Source organism: Phacochoerus africanus, chromosome 11 (assembly GCF_016906955.1).
Source record: "Phacochoerus africanus isolate WHEZ1 chromosome 11, ROS_Pafr_v1, whole genome shotgun sequence".
Taxonomy (NCBI): Eukaryota; Metazoa; Chordata; class Mammalia; order Artiodactyla; family Suidae; genus Phacochoerus; species Phacochoerus africanus.
Genome location: NC_062554.1, coordinates 122848114 through 122861182, shown reverse-complemented (window position 1 = coordinate 122861182; position 13069 = coordinate 122848114).

Below are 13069 nucleotides of genomic sequence, written 5' to 3'. Positions count from 1 at the left end.
TCTACCTCCTACCCCCAACCAATTCACCTGAAAAACACCAGTCTTGGAAAGAGATGAAAGAATGAGATTTCTGGGCCTGAAAGTGAGCAACAAGTTCAAAAGGCCAAACCTTGAAATCAAGAAGGACCTGGGAGGTTTATTTTCAGTTGATGTGGAAATTCCTTCTTGTGACCTCAAAGAAAATTCCACCTTTAGCAGAGATTTGTTCTGCAAGGGGGATCAGATTGGAATTCCTTAGGGACTGGGAAGGAGGTGGGGACAGGGAGGGAGTCAGAAGAGGACATCTAGCCCTCACTTTCTTGGACCTGTGTCGTTAGGCAAGAGGCATCCTGCTGGTTTGGTCGAAGTGAGAATCTCTGAGGATTAGATTATTGATTAATAGTTATTGAGGGAGTTCCCGTCATGGCGCAGTGGTTAACGAATCCGACTAGGAACCATGAGGTTGAGGGTTCGATCCCTGCCCTTGCTCAGTGGGTTAACAATCCGGCGTTGCCGTGAGCTGTGGTGTAGGTTGCAGACACGGCTTGGATCCTGCGTTGCTGTGGCTCTGGCGTAGGCTGGTGGCTACGGCTCCGATTGGACCCCTAGCCTGGGAACCTCCATGTGCTGTGGGAGCGGCCCAAGAAATAGCAAAAAGACAAAACAAACAAACAAAATAGTTATTGAGGACATATAGTATCCCTGTGCTATGCTGGGTGCAAGAGTCAGACGGGCCAGTCAGAGATACTCTGTTCTTCACCCCAGGGGTTAAAAGGACAGGAGGGTGATGTGGCTCAAAACCAGGTTCCAAGTGGGCTAGACACCTATAAATACATGGGCACTGCAGGGTGACTAGGCTTACAAAAGAGAGGAAAAATAGCTGGGCACCTGCAGGTCAGAATAACCACCTCCTTTTCAGGTCTGCAGAAGTCTCGCCAGAGAGCAAGGTCTGAAGCGGGTAGCACAGGAGGCCGACATAGGCAGCTTGCATACCCGGGGCCCCCACAGGAACGTGCCCAAAATGGGCTGGTGAAAAAGTGGACACAGGGATGTGGTTGGGCAGACTGGTCATGTCTATAAATATATAAATTGTGTCAAGAACCGGATAGATTCACTAAAGGCCAGAGCAATGCCATCACGTAAAACAGCAGAAACAATTAGATAATATCACAGATGCTCGTCTGAGTATTTTCTTCCAGGGAGTCCAGAACTAGAGGGAAGAGAAAACGTGATTGGCAGATGGCAGACTGACCACCAAGAGGTCAGCTAAGAAGGGCCCCTGCGGCCAGTCTGCTAAGGGGTGGGGCATGAAAGTGCGACGTCTCTCACTTACTGTCTGGGGCGGTAAGAGATTGACCCAGGGACAGGCTTGCCTGCTGGTTTGGTCATGCCCTGATTTCCAGAATCAACTGGTAGAGAGGCAGCAGAAAGATCTGAAAGGGGAGATCTTTCTCATCTTGATTTTGCTCTGGGTTCCTCTGCATGACCCTGGGCAAGCTTTCTTCCTTAACAATTTCCTCATCTGCAAACCATCAAACACACCCATCCATTACCTTGGTCATGCTCACTGCCACAATTAAACAGTCTCACACCGACATGTCCTGGGTAATCCTCCCTCATGACAGCATCTCTAATGTTCATAAAGTGTTTCCAGCCAAATGAGAGCAGGGAGAATTGGATTTAACATCGAGAGATGGGGGGTGTGGCCATCTCCTTGCACAAGATGAGGTCGTGGCTCCTGCGTAGTTAGTGCAGATGGCCCCAGGGCACCCTGGGTAGATCTTGGAGATTTGAGACAAAGCAGAGCATCACTCAGCCCGCGGAGCCCGCAGGACCGCACTGCCCAGATGTGCCCTAGTCCTAGGCTGCCTCTCAGTGGGATTTTGCTCTTCAACTATGCAAGTCTTTCCTCCACCACCAGATTGCAAGCCAGCAGAGGACCAGGACTCATCATTGTTCTTCTTAACTTCTCCCTCAGTATCCAGAACTGATACTAGGTCTTCATTAGATTCCTGTCAATAGAACAGATTCAACAAAGATATCTGCCAAATGTTAATGGAATAGATACTGTGTGGCCGACACTGAGCTACCAAAAAACACATGTTTTTATTAAGGTAACTCTCCAGGTAGGTGCTTACAGTTGCAACATGGTTTTCAACTGCTTTTTAAGAATTGCCCATCAGAGAGTTCCTGTTGTGGCTCAGTGGGTTACGAACCTGACTAGTATCCATGAGGATGTGGGTTCGATCTCTGGCCCAGCTCAGTGGTTTAAGGATCTGGCGTTGCTGTGAGCTGTGGTGTAGATTACAGACTCTGCTCAGATCCCACATTGCTGTGGCTGTGGCTGTGGCTGTGGTGTAGGCTGGCAGCTGCAGCTCCAATTCAACTTCTAGCCTAGGACCTTCCAAACTTCCATATACTGCAGGTGTGGCCCTGAAAAGCAAACAAAAGCAAACAAAAACACTAGCCCATCAGATCCCTGCTTCTCCCTAGAATAGCAGTCTCCCAGAATAGAGAAGGGAAGGCACTATTCTCTGCCTCCACCCAGGCCAACTCCAGCCCAGGGCCAACAGCGGGGTTGGGCCAGTCCTTGTCCCAGTGATCCAGGACCTGCTACTGAGTGTGACAGGCCAGAAGCAAGTTACTACTACAAGGTCTAGGAGCCTTGAGGGGCCCCCCCCCCAGTTCACTCAAAAGACAGAGACGGGAACTCAGCTTAAGAGTTTTACTAGTTTCTTGTGAGTTGAATTGTTTTCTGAGGTTCTGGTAATGGGATTAATGGGAGCTGGTGCAGTGGGAGGGACAGGTGTCAGGAGAACAGGCAGGGAGAGTCAAGCCAGGGGAATGTTTCAGAGGGACACCGAGACTGTCAAATGTCATCTCAGGTGGTTGTAAAGGTGAGAGTGGCCCTTACAACCTTTGTCCCTTTGATAAGGTGGATGGAACAGAAAACCCGAGCGCTATTATCTTATCACACCTATTCTGAGGGGACAAACTAGAAATGCTCCCTGGCCAGCCTGGTTCTTATCCCACACGCAAGAGTCCAGACCTGTCGACACCTGAGCAGACCCCAGCGGGCTCAATACAGTCTTCTCATTTACTTTCCAGGAAGCCGGGTCTTCAGGGACAAAGCATCAGGTCCTCTGAACCTTTATCAATGTCCTGAAAGCTGAGGCCAGGCCAGGCTCTTTCTCTCCTGACCCACAGATTTCCTAGAAACCTCATCACCTGCTGCAGGTATATCCTCCTGCCTCCCACCCCTCCCACCATCCGCATCCCGGAGCCAACGGGCCCAGGCAGCTGAAGGTCACAGGGACATTTTGTCTTTGCTGTGACCCTTCTCCTCCCACACCAGTGACCTCCTGCTAGACCTCTGTGAGAATTCAGACCGCCCCTGAGCCTGACTGGATTGTGGCTTTGGCACAAACTTGGGTCTCCCCAAGTGCAGGGGGGGCAAAGTTCTGTGGTGCAGTGCCCAGGGCTCCCTGGGTCAGCCTGGCTGTGGAGAGAGCCCTCTAGGAAGAGGGTGAAGAGTCGCCTTCTCCCCCCCAACTCCTGTGGGAGCAGGGACATCTCCCTCACAAAGCAAGGGGGAGATCAGAAGCTCCTCCCTTGACCTCTCTGCTGCCTCAGAGGGTGCCCATCTTATGTATTCTCACCCTCAATCCACCTGTAGCAAAGGGGGCCAGACCTCTTCCGAGCCCTTCTCTGGGGCCACTTAGCCTGAAGCAAGACCATCGGTTTCATGGTAGAGCAACTCTGGAAGCCCAGAGCTCAGAGTCACGAGGTCCCAGAGCTGGAAAAGACAAAAGAGCTATCCACACTCACCCCTCATCGATAGGTTTGCACTGCAGCACCAAGGCCACATGGCCATCTAGTTTTTTTTGGTTTTTTTTTAATCTCCTGATGAAAAAATCCTGTTTTTCCTTTCTCTGTGCTATGCAATCTCAGTTACTACTAGCATTCCTCATAAGGTATGACATCAGACACAGGCATGTGGCCAGCCGCTGTCCTGGGCCTACGGAGATAAAGACAGAGTGACCAGGTAGGCACGTGGGTACCAGGCCCTGGGTGCGCTGTGGGGCCACGTGCCAAGTGCTGCAGGAAGTTCAGGGAAAGGAGCATCTACAGAAGCAGGAAGGATCCTCAGGATGCCTGGCGCCTGAGCTGGCTGCTTTGGAGGATAAACGCGATCCACCAGACAGACACAAGGGCAGGGAGGGCATTTCAGGCAGAGGAATCAGCACTGATTCATTCATTCCCCCTTCATTCATTCAACTAATACTTACCGAGTACCTGCTTTGGGGCAAGATCTGCTTTAAGTAAGAAAATAACAGTGAATGAGGACACACGGCCCTCAGGTAGCTTCCAGTCAAGTTTGAGATATAGGTAAGAAAAAAAGCAACAATGGCATAGTAAGTTGAGGGAAGAACACAGGGGGAGACAGTAGGTGTTTAAGAGCTCCCAGGAGGGCATGACATGAGCAAAAGTGCAAAATGAGAACCAGCCTGGCAAGCTCAGGGAGCAGGCAGCCAGAGCATTGAGCCCACTGAATGAATAGAAATGCAGCTGCGGAGACAGGGTGTGCGTGTGGAAAGTCTTGGGTTTGATACTGAAGGTGATGGGAGAAAGTGCGCTGAGGATATTAAAGTGAGTGATACAATCCCCTTGATGTTCAAGGAAAGCGCTTGGGGCTCCAGCAGGGAAAGCGAGGGATGGATGCTGGAAGGCCAGCAGGTTGCAGTGGGTTTTGTGGGGCCCGATTTCTTCCTCTCTGGGCACCCTGCTATGTCAGGTTCCCTCTTGAAGCCTGATGCCAGAATAGAACAAAATACTGTGGGTGTGGAATGGCCAGCAGAGATGCCGTAATTATCATAGATAGCACGCTTCTGTTAATTGCTACCTAGGATGGCTCTAGGTTTCGGTAACCTATGACTCTGCTGCTTCATATGCAAATTATTATCAACGTGAAATTCTGGGGCTGCTTTCTCATTTACTGTGGCCAAACACTGGGTCCTCATCAGATACAGAGATATTCAGTTCTTACTACCAAAATGCAGGAATTCCCATTCATTCTTGTTATATGTTATTCTGTTCACTATGCCCATTCATCTGGTCCAGAAGAACTGTTTGGGATCCTATGTGTTCTGTCAACATACTTCTGCCTTGCCTAGCTTTGCAACATCTGCACACTGGGCCATCATCCCAATGGTGCTTGTATTCAAGTCTTCGATAAAATTTTTGAAGAGGCCAAGGAAAGAGAGGGTAGAACATGCTATTTACAAATTCAAGTAATAAAACTGTTCCTCAAGCCCACATTTTGCCATCATGTTCAAAAATACCGGAAGAATCTTTTTTTTTTAAATACCATGTTGAAATCTGGGCAAACTATTGCATTGTCCAGAAACTCTTTCTAAATCAAAGAATGTGCTTCATCTGGCAAAACCTGTTCTTGGTGAACCAATCTTGAATTCTTGTCATCACCACTTTCTTTTCCAAGCATCCACTGACAATCCTTTTATCCAGCTGTTTTGTGTCAATGGTCGTTTTTCAGTCTTCATCATACTTGACTTCTGGGAAGAAATGGATGCAGTTGATCCCTTCCTCCTCCTTAAAACCTTGTCTTACCCTCAAGGTTCCAGCCTCTCCTGACTGCTCCGACCTCACTGGCTGCTCCTTCTTGATCTCCCTGTGCTGCTGCATTTTCCTCCTCTCAACATTCCACATTGAGATATGCTCCAGCTCAGTCCTTGGGACTTCTCTTCTCTCGTTATTTTAGCCTCTTGTTAATATCCACATTCTCATGGATAGGCCTCTCCAACCTTGGCCTCCTCCCTGATCTCCGGACTCCCAAATCCAACTAGCTCCCACGTGAGTCTTCTTGGGTCCCAAATAAGCACCTTAAATGTAACACATCCAAAAAGAGGCTCCCCATCTCCTCCCAACCCGTAAGCCAGGTGCTCCTGGAGTCACTCCATTTCAGCGAATGCTCTTCCATCGTTCCAGCGGATCAGACCCAAACCCTTGATAGTAACCTCTATTTTTCTCTCATCCTCATTCACTCTATTAACAAAATCCGATTGTTTCTGTCTAGAACTTGACTACTTCCTAGACCACATCTCTGCACCTCCTCTGGCTTCCAGTCTGATTCAAGCTGTCATTACTGCACCATTTATTATAAGAACCTCATAACAGGCCTCCTTTAGTTTGGAAATGGGTAAAACTGTTAAATGAGTAAACAACAACACCTTACTTCATAGGATTGTCGAAGAATTAAAGGATAAGGCTCTATCTCTGAGCACTCACCTGGCACCTATTCAGGGCTCAAAAACTGTTTGCTGCTGCTTCTACGGCTACTGCTCTGTGGCAGATCTTATGTGAAACATCTGCACTGAGACCTCATAGCAATCAGAGAAAAGTCTAGAAGACGGAGATGAATAAAGAGGCTCCCCGAAGCCTCCCTTCAGTCTCTTACACCATAGAGTGAACTTTTAAGATATAAATCAAAGCATTCAATGGCTGCCGTCTAAGTCCCATTCCTGGTCCTTCCAAGAGCCTGCAAAGCCCTGCCGGGCCTGGCCTCCTCCTACCTCTCTGGCCCCATCCTTATTATTCTCCCCCAAAGTCCCTCCACTGCAGCCACACAAGACTCCCTCTGAGCTCTTTGCACTTGCCATTCCATCTCCAGGGAGTAACACATCTTCAGGTTTTACTAAAAAATCTCGTGTCGAAGACCTTGCCTGACTCTTTCCTCTAATCCTGAAACCCTCTCCCTGGTGTATCTTCTTGCTCGACTTTGTTTTTCTCCACACCCCCTGTCAGCAACCAACATGTAATATACTTATTTATTTTTAAAAATTATATGTCTTCCCTGCTAGATGTACTGCACTGAAGAAGGCACGGATCTCTGTTTGTTTTCACTGCTCCATTCCCAGGGGCCAACACAGAGTAGGTATGTCATACTCTGTGTGGAATAACCATATAGCCAGAAAATCTGCCTGGCACTGAGAAAATTCAGGTCTTTCAGTTTCAAAATCAGAACATATTTGTTCTGTCTTCTAGACTTTTCTCTGATGGCAATGATGCTTCCGAGCAGATGTTTCATAGCAGATCAGCCACAGAGTGGTAGCAGCCGACGCAGAAGCTAAGAGTTTTTGAGCCCTGAATAGGTGCCAGGTGAATGCTTGTGGGAGAAGGTGAGCTCCACAGCTTACTCCTCCGCTACCTTGATCTTTTCCTCGGGGGAGTGCTAATAGACTCTTATCCTTTAATCCTTGGACAAGCCTATGAAGTAGGCATTATTGCTTTACCCATTTAACAGGTGGAAAAACTAAGGCAGAGACTGATTTAGGTAACTTCCCCAACACCACACAGCTCGCAAGTGGCTGAGCCAAGATGCAAGCCCAGGCAGTCCAGCTCCAGGGCCTGGATTCTTCACTCTTCTTCTGCACCTACAGTGATCTCTTCTTTAAAAAAAAAAAAAAAAATTTTTTTTTTTTTTTGCTATAATGGAAAAAGTAAAAATCATTTAACATTAAAAACCAGTTACCTTGAGAAGGAAGTCTCACTCTTGCACACCCTTCATTCTTGGAGGATTTCAATGTCATCTGCTCGTTTGGGTCGTGAAATCATTCACGTTGACCAAAAAGTTGGAAGCACAGTAGGGGGGGTGGGACTGTTTCTCTGTCATTCAGTGACACCCCCTCACCCATCCCTAGGGACAGACCTAAGCCTCCTGTGTTTGTCTACTCGAAGCCTTAAAACCGTTGTGAACATTTTCTAGATAGCCTACCTTCCTGATGTGACTCTTACAGCTCCATGCAAGTCTTTTATATTTTAGGTTGTTTGGGGTCAGCATCCACCCTTCCACCTTTGGTACATGTTCTTTTAAAACTGAGCTCATCTGAGCGTTTCCTAGGTAGCCCCTTCTGCCATTTTTATTAGTGATCCCTGTTTATTAAGATGGCCTTTCTAGATCCTCCCACTGCCCTTCCTCTCAGGAGCAGACAAGATCTCACTGCAGAATTGCCATCCTGATTCCTCCAGAGTCCTGTTCTCTGTCCTCAGCGTGGAGCTGGCGCTGGGAGGGGCTTTCCAGCAGGGACTGCATTTCCCAGCCCCACTTCAGACAGGGGACCCAGTGGGTGAGTTCCTGCCAGTGGCATGTGGGCAGACATGATACACAGTTCTTGCTGGGCTGACCCATAAAGGCTCCCTCCCTGACCCTCCACGGCCCTCTTCCTGAATTGGATGTCTCCATTCCAGCTGCCTTCAGAAGCCACGTGTTAAATGGGCAGTGCCACGGTGAGCCCGTTTTTTTTTTGGGGGGGGGGCGCACCATAGCATATGGAGGTTCCCAGGCTAGGGGTCGAATTGGAGCTGTAGCCACTGGCCTACACCACAGTGACAACAACACGGGATCTGAGCTGTGTCTATGTCCTACACCACAGCTTACGGCAATGCCAGCTCCTTAACTCACCAAGTGACACCAGGGATCGAACTGGCATCCTCATGGATACTGGTCAGATTTCCACTGCACCACGACAGGAACTCCCTGAGGGAGCCCTTTCCTAATCGGATGTTGTAGGAGTGCAGAATAAACGTGTATGTTAAGCCATTGAGACTTGCGAATTTGTATACTACACCAGCTTGGATCATCCTCCCTAAAACGGATCATATCTGTGTTTCTCCATGAGCCCACTGGAATCTTCTCCCTGCAGCCTGGAAAATGCATTGCACCTGTAGCATGGGTTTCTCTCCTGGGCCATGGCAGGCTTTACAGGGAAATGGGTACATTCTCCCAACAACTCCGCTGCTGCCGCTTCACAAGCAATTCTTCTCCATCGCAGTGAGGTCCTTGTCCCAGCTTCCCTCAGGTTGTTACCTTCTGGGGGAGAGAATCATCAAAAGAAACGCATGGCTGAGGCAGTTCTCTGCACGACTGGCTTGGATAAGGAGCCACTTGGATCCTATTAAGGATAGGCATCATCACGCTAAGTGAAGTCAGCCATACAATGAGACACCAACATCAAATGCTTTCACTGACGTGTGGAATCTGAAAAAAGGACGCAATGAACTTCTTTGCAGAACAGATGCTGACTCACAGACTTTGAAAAACTTATGGTCCCCGGAGGAGACAGTTTGGAGGGTGGGGGGATGTGCTTGGGTTGTAGGATGGAAATCCTGTGAAATTGGATTGTGATGATCATTATACAACTACAAATGTGATAAATTCACTGAGTAATAAAAAAGATTTAGTACTAAAAAAATAAAAATAAAAAAATAAAAATATGTACTTGGGCCGTGATTTGTATCCTAAATATACTATCTGCAAATGTTACACATTCAATAAACATTTTTATTTACTCTAAAAAAAAAAAAAAAAAAGAAGGAAGAAGGAAGTGAGGATTCAGAGAGGAGTCAAGGTTTGGTTCTTCCTGTTCGGAAGCCTGGAATAAGCTCCAGGCCATATACGAAACTTTGCACTTGGCCCTCAGGGTCAGGCCAAGAAGCAGGCACTTGCCATCCTCTGTGCAAGGCAGCAAGAAGCTGCTGGAAGGCCTGCCCCCCCAAGTGGCTTGATGTGTCTTTCATGCGGACCTGATGCTGCAGTGACAAGCCAAGCATTCCCAGGACAAACGGATGAGGGAGAGAAACAGGCGAAAGCAGGCTGGGCTCCCTGGCCAGAGAAACAAATGAGTTCCCAGAAGGCCCAGTCCAGGCACTCTGGTGCCCCTTGGGCATAAGGGGCTCTGGGGAAGCTTCAGAACCCTCAGCTCAGCAAGAGGTGTGGCCTGGACCCTGACTTTAGAGCACCTGTTGGCCATTTGGCTTCAGCTGTTTTTGTTTACTTTTCTGCATAAAACAGGAACAAGGCAACCGCTTTGCCCTGTTTGGAAGTAATATTAAGTATTGAAAATAACTCTTAGGAGTTCCCGTTGTGGCACAGTGGAAACAAATCCGACTAGGAACCATGAGGTTGCAGGTTCGATCCCTGGCCTCACTCAGTGGGTTAAGGATCCAGTGTTGCCATGAGCTGCGATGTAGGTCGCAGACATGGCTCGGCCTCTATGTGGCTGTGGCTGTGACTGAGGCAGCAGCTGTAGCTCCTGTTTGACCCCTAGCCTGGAAACCTCTGTATGCTGCAGGTGCAGCCCTAAAAAGACAAACAAAAAAAGTAACTCTTAGCAACAAAAATAATAGACACTTACATGACATTTACAAAGTGCTAAACATTGTTCTAAGTGCTTTACACAAATTAACTCAGTTTATCCCCCAAACAAACTCTAGGAGGTGGTACTGTTATCATCCCATTCTGCAGATGAGGAAACTGAGGTCCAGAGAGGTCTGACGTCACATGGGTAGTCAGGGTGAGCATCGTATTTAAACCAGGCAGTGTGGCTCCTGAGTCCGTGTGCTTACCCACCGTGCTAGGCCTCCAGGGAACATGGTCAGTTACTGTCCACAGGAGGAGGGGCACGTGGAGGAAGGGGTCCACGCCAGGGCACTAACTCTTCCAAGCTCCCCTCTGCCTGCCCTGTCTCCAGGCCGGGGGACTCAGGGTAAGTGGCTCCATTCCAGGTTCAAAGGAGGGGCAGCATTTGTGTGATGGCAAAACACTGAATTAGGAATCGGAAGACCCTTTAGCTTTGTGACCTTAGGCAAGTCACTGAAGCACTGAGTTTTCATTTCTGGATTATTTATTTAAAGGATTACTTTTTATTTTATTAAATTTTTTCTTCCAATTTTATTGAGATGGAGTTGACTTTTTCAGCACCGTAGAAGGTCTACAGCATAAAGATTTGACCCACAGGCATCATGAATTGGTTCCCACTCTAAATTCAGTGAACATCCATTGCATCATAGGAGATACAAAATTGAAGAAATAGAGAAAAGCTTTTCCCCTCATGATGAGAACTCTTAGGATTTACTCTCTTATGTTTCATATGTGATATACAGCAATGTTAATTATATTTATCGTTTTGTACATTATAGCCATAATACTTATTTTATAACTGGAAAGTTGTACCTTTTTTGTTTGTTTTGTTTTTTTGTTTCTGGATTTGTAAAGAAAACTATGCCCCCTTGCAGGGCTGTTCTGAGGCCTAACATGAAAAGGCCTATTAGTATTCTCAGCATTTGTGGCACTTAAATGAGTTTGTTGGGTGTGAATTTGAACCAGGATTCAGTTCCAGGGAGCTGGGGTACCGTGGAGCAGGCTGGGGGCTTTGAGCAGGAAAAGTTCAATGCACTAGTGTTAGTTGGAGGGCTGAGGTTCACAGAAGTCACTGCATGCTCCTGTCTTTAAGGGAAAAAAACCTTACTATTCTTGAGCAGGCTGGAGCTCAAGGCCGCAACAGAGGGCCCAGATGGGGCCGGCTCTCACCCACGCAACGGCACAGTAGAGCCAGCCTGCAGCCCATTCCTCAGAGGGTAAATCAGAGCCTGCGCAGGCCTGGGGGGCATGAGTAACCATGGCTGCAGGGCAGACCCCTGCCCAGAGAGCGACTCTCCACCACCTCTGAGCACCCCCACCCCCAGCGCAATCAAACTGAACACAGAGGCTGAGAAGGTTTCGTCTGGTTTATTTGGGTTTCGGGAAGTATTACTTTCGCTGCTTGCTCCTGGGATAAGGAATTGGACACTGGCCTTCTGGCCTAGAGAGACAGGATGGGGGTCTAGCTGGTCTTTGGGCTTCCACGTGGGGTTTTTGTGGCTTCCATGTTCACAGGTCACGGGGATCTCATCCTATGGGTGTGGTTGTCCCTGTTCCTGCCACTGTCTGTCCCGTGGGCTGTTACGGTTCTCAGGGTCCCCCCCGTCCCGATATGAGTCATGCTCAGCGAGCCCAGAAAGCCAGTGCCTTAGGTGTATCTGCCCTGCTGGTGCCGAGGGAGCAGCGAGCGCTCAGGGCTGAGGGGAGGAGGTGTGAGTGTGTGGGACAGAGGTCTGAGGTTTCGGGAGTGTCAACCGGTGCTCATTTCAGCAAACACTCAGGACTGCATGATGCGCCTCTGCTGTGGCTGGCTTGGGAGATTTCCTTTTCCTTTACACAAATCCTTTGCTGAATCAGAGGTGGTTCCTGTGCTTCGGCCGGGCTCAAGATACCACGTGCAAGATGCACGTTCCGCATCTGGCAGCTGCAGAGCCAGCAGGCTTCTCTGAGGGGGTCTGGGCTCCTGGCAGGAGGGGAGGAGGGTATGTCTCTCCCAGGTGCCCCAGGTCCTTCAATGACCCCGAGTGTCTTGGTCAGCCTGATGGGCTTGACGCTCTGTCCCCCGCGGCTTGGTGAAGGAGGCTGGGGGGGGGGCGGGGGCAACATTCTGGGCAGTGGGGGTCAAATCTGAGGAGGCAGCTCCTTTTCCTTCTGAGACTTTCTCAAGCCTCTATAAGTTAGAACATGTTCTCTTTCCTCCACCCATGAGAGCGTCTTACAAATAATGACTCTGTGTGCTGGGGGCTGACCCTGGCTGCAGGATCCCAGGGAGCTGCAAGCAGGCTCGGGGGAAGATGCTGGGGGAGGGAGTCGGAAAAGGACCCATTCCTGGAGCTCCTGTCCCAGGAGGTGCCAGCAAGGGTGGGTCAATACATTGCTCAAACAGCCCCCTTACAGCGGTAACGGAGGGGCGACAACGGCACCCAGGCGCAGGTGTGGAGGAGCCCACACTTCCGCTAAGGGGCATGTGTTAGGTGCCAGCGATGACCAGGCTCTGGGCTAGAATTCTAAACTAAATGAGACCCTGGCATGCTGTCCAGGAGGCACAGTCAAGGGGAGGAAACAGCACCACACAGGCGTGCGGACGGAACCAGGCTGCTTTACCCACCCCGAGGACAGTCTTGTCCTTGAAAATTAGCAACTCAGAGGCTGCAACCTCCCCCCACAGCATCTCTCCCCTCACTTTGAGTGGTGTAGCCAAATCAGGACCCCAAGCCCAAGAGCTGCTCCGTCACCAAAGCCATCCAGGGCTCCCTGGGTGAGTGGACACACCATAAATGAACCACACGTGTTCAAATGAAGCAGCAAATCTGGGATATGGACGTGGAGGAGGGAGGGTGTGTTTGGGATGAGGCAGGAAGGAAGAGCAGCAGG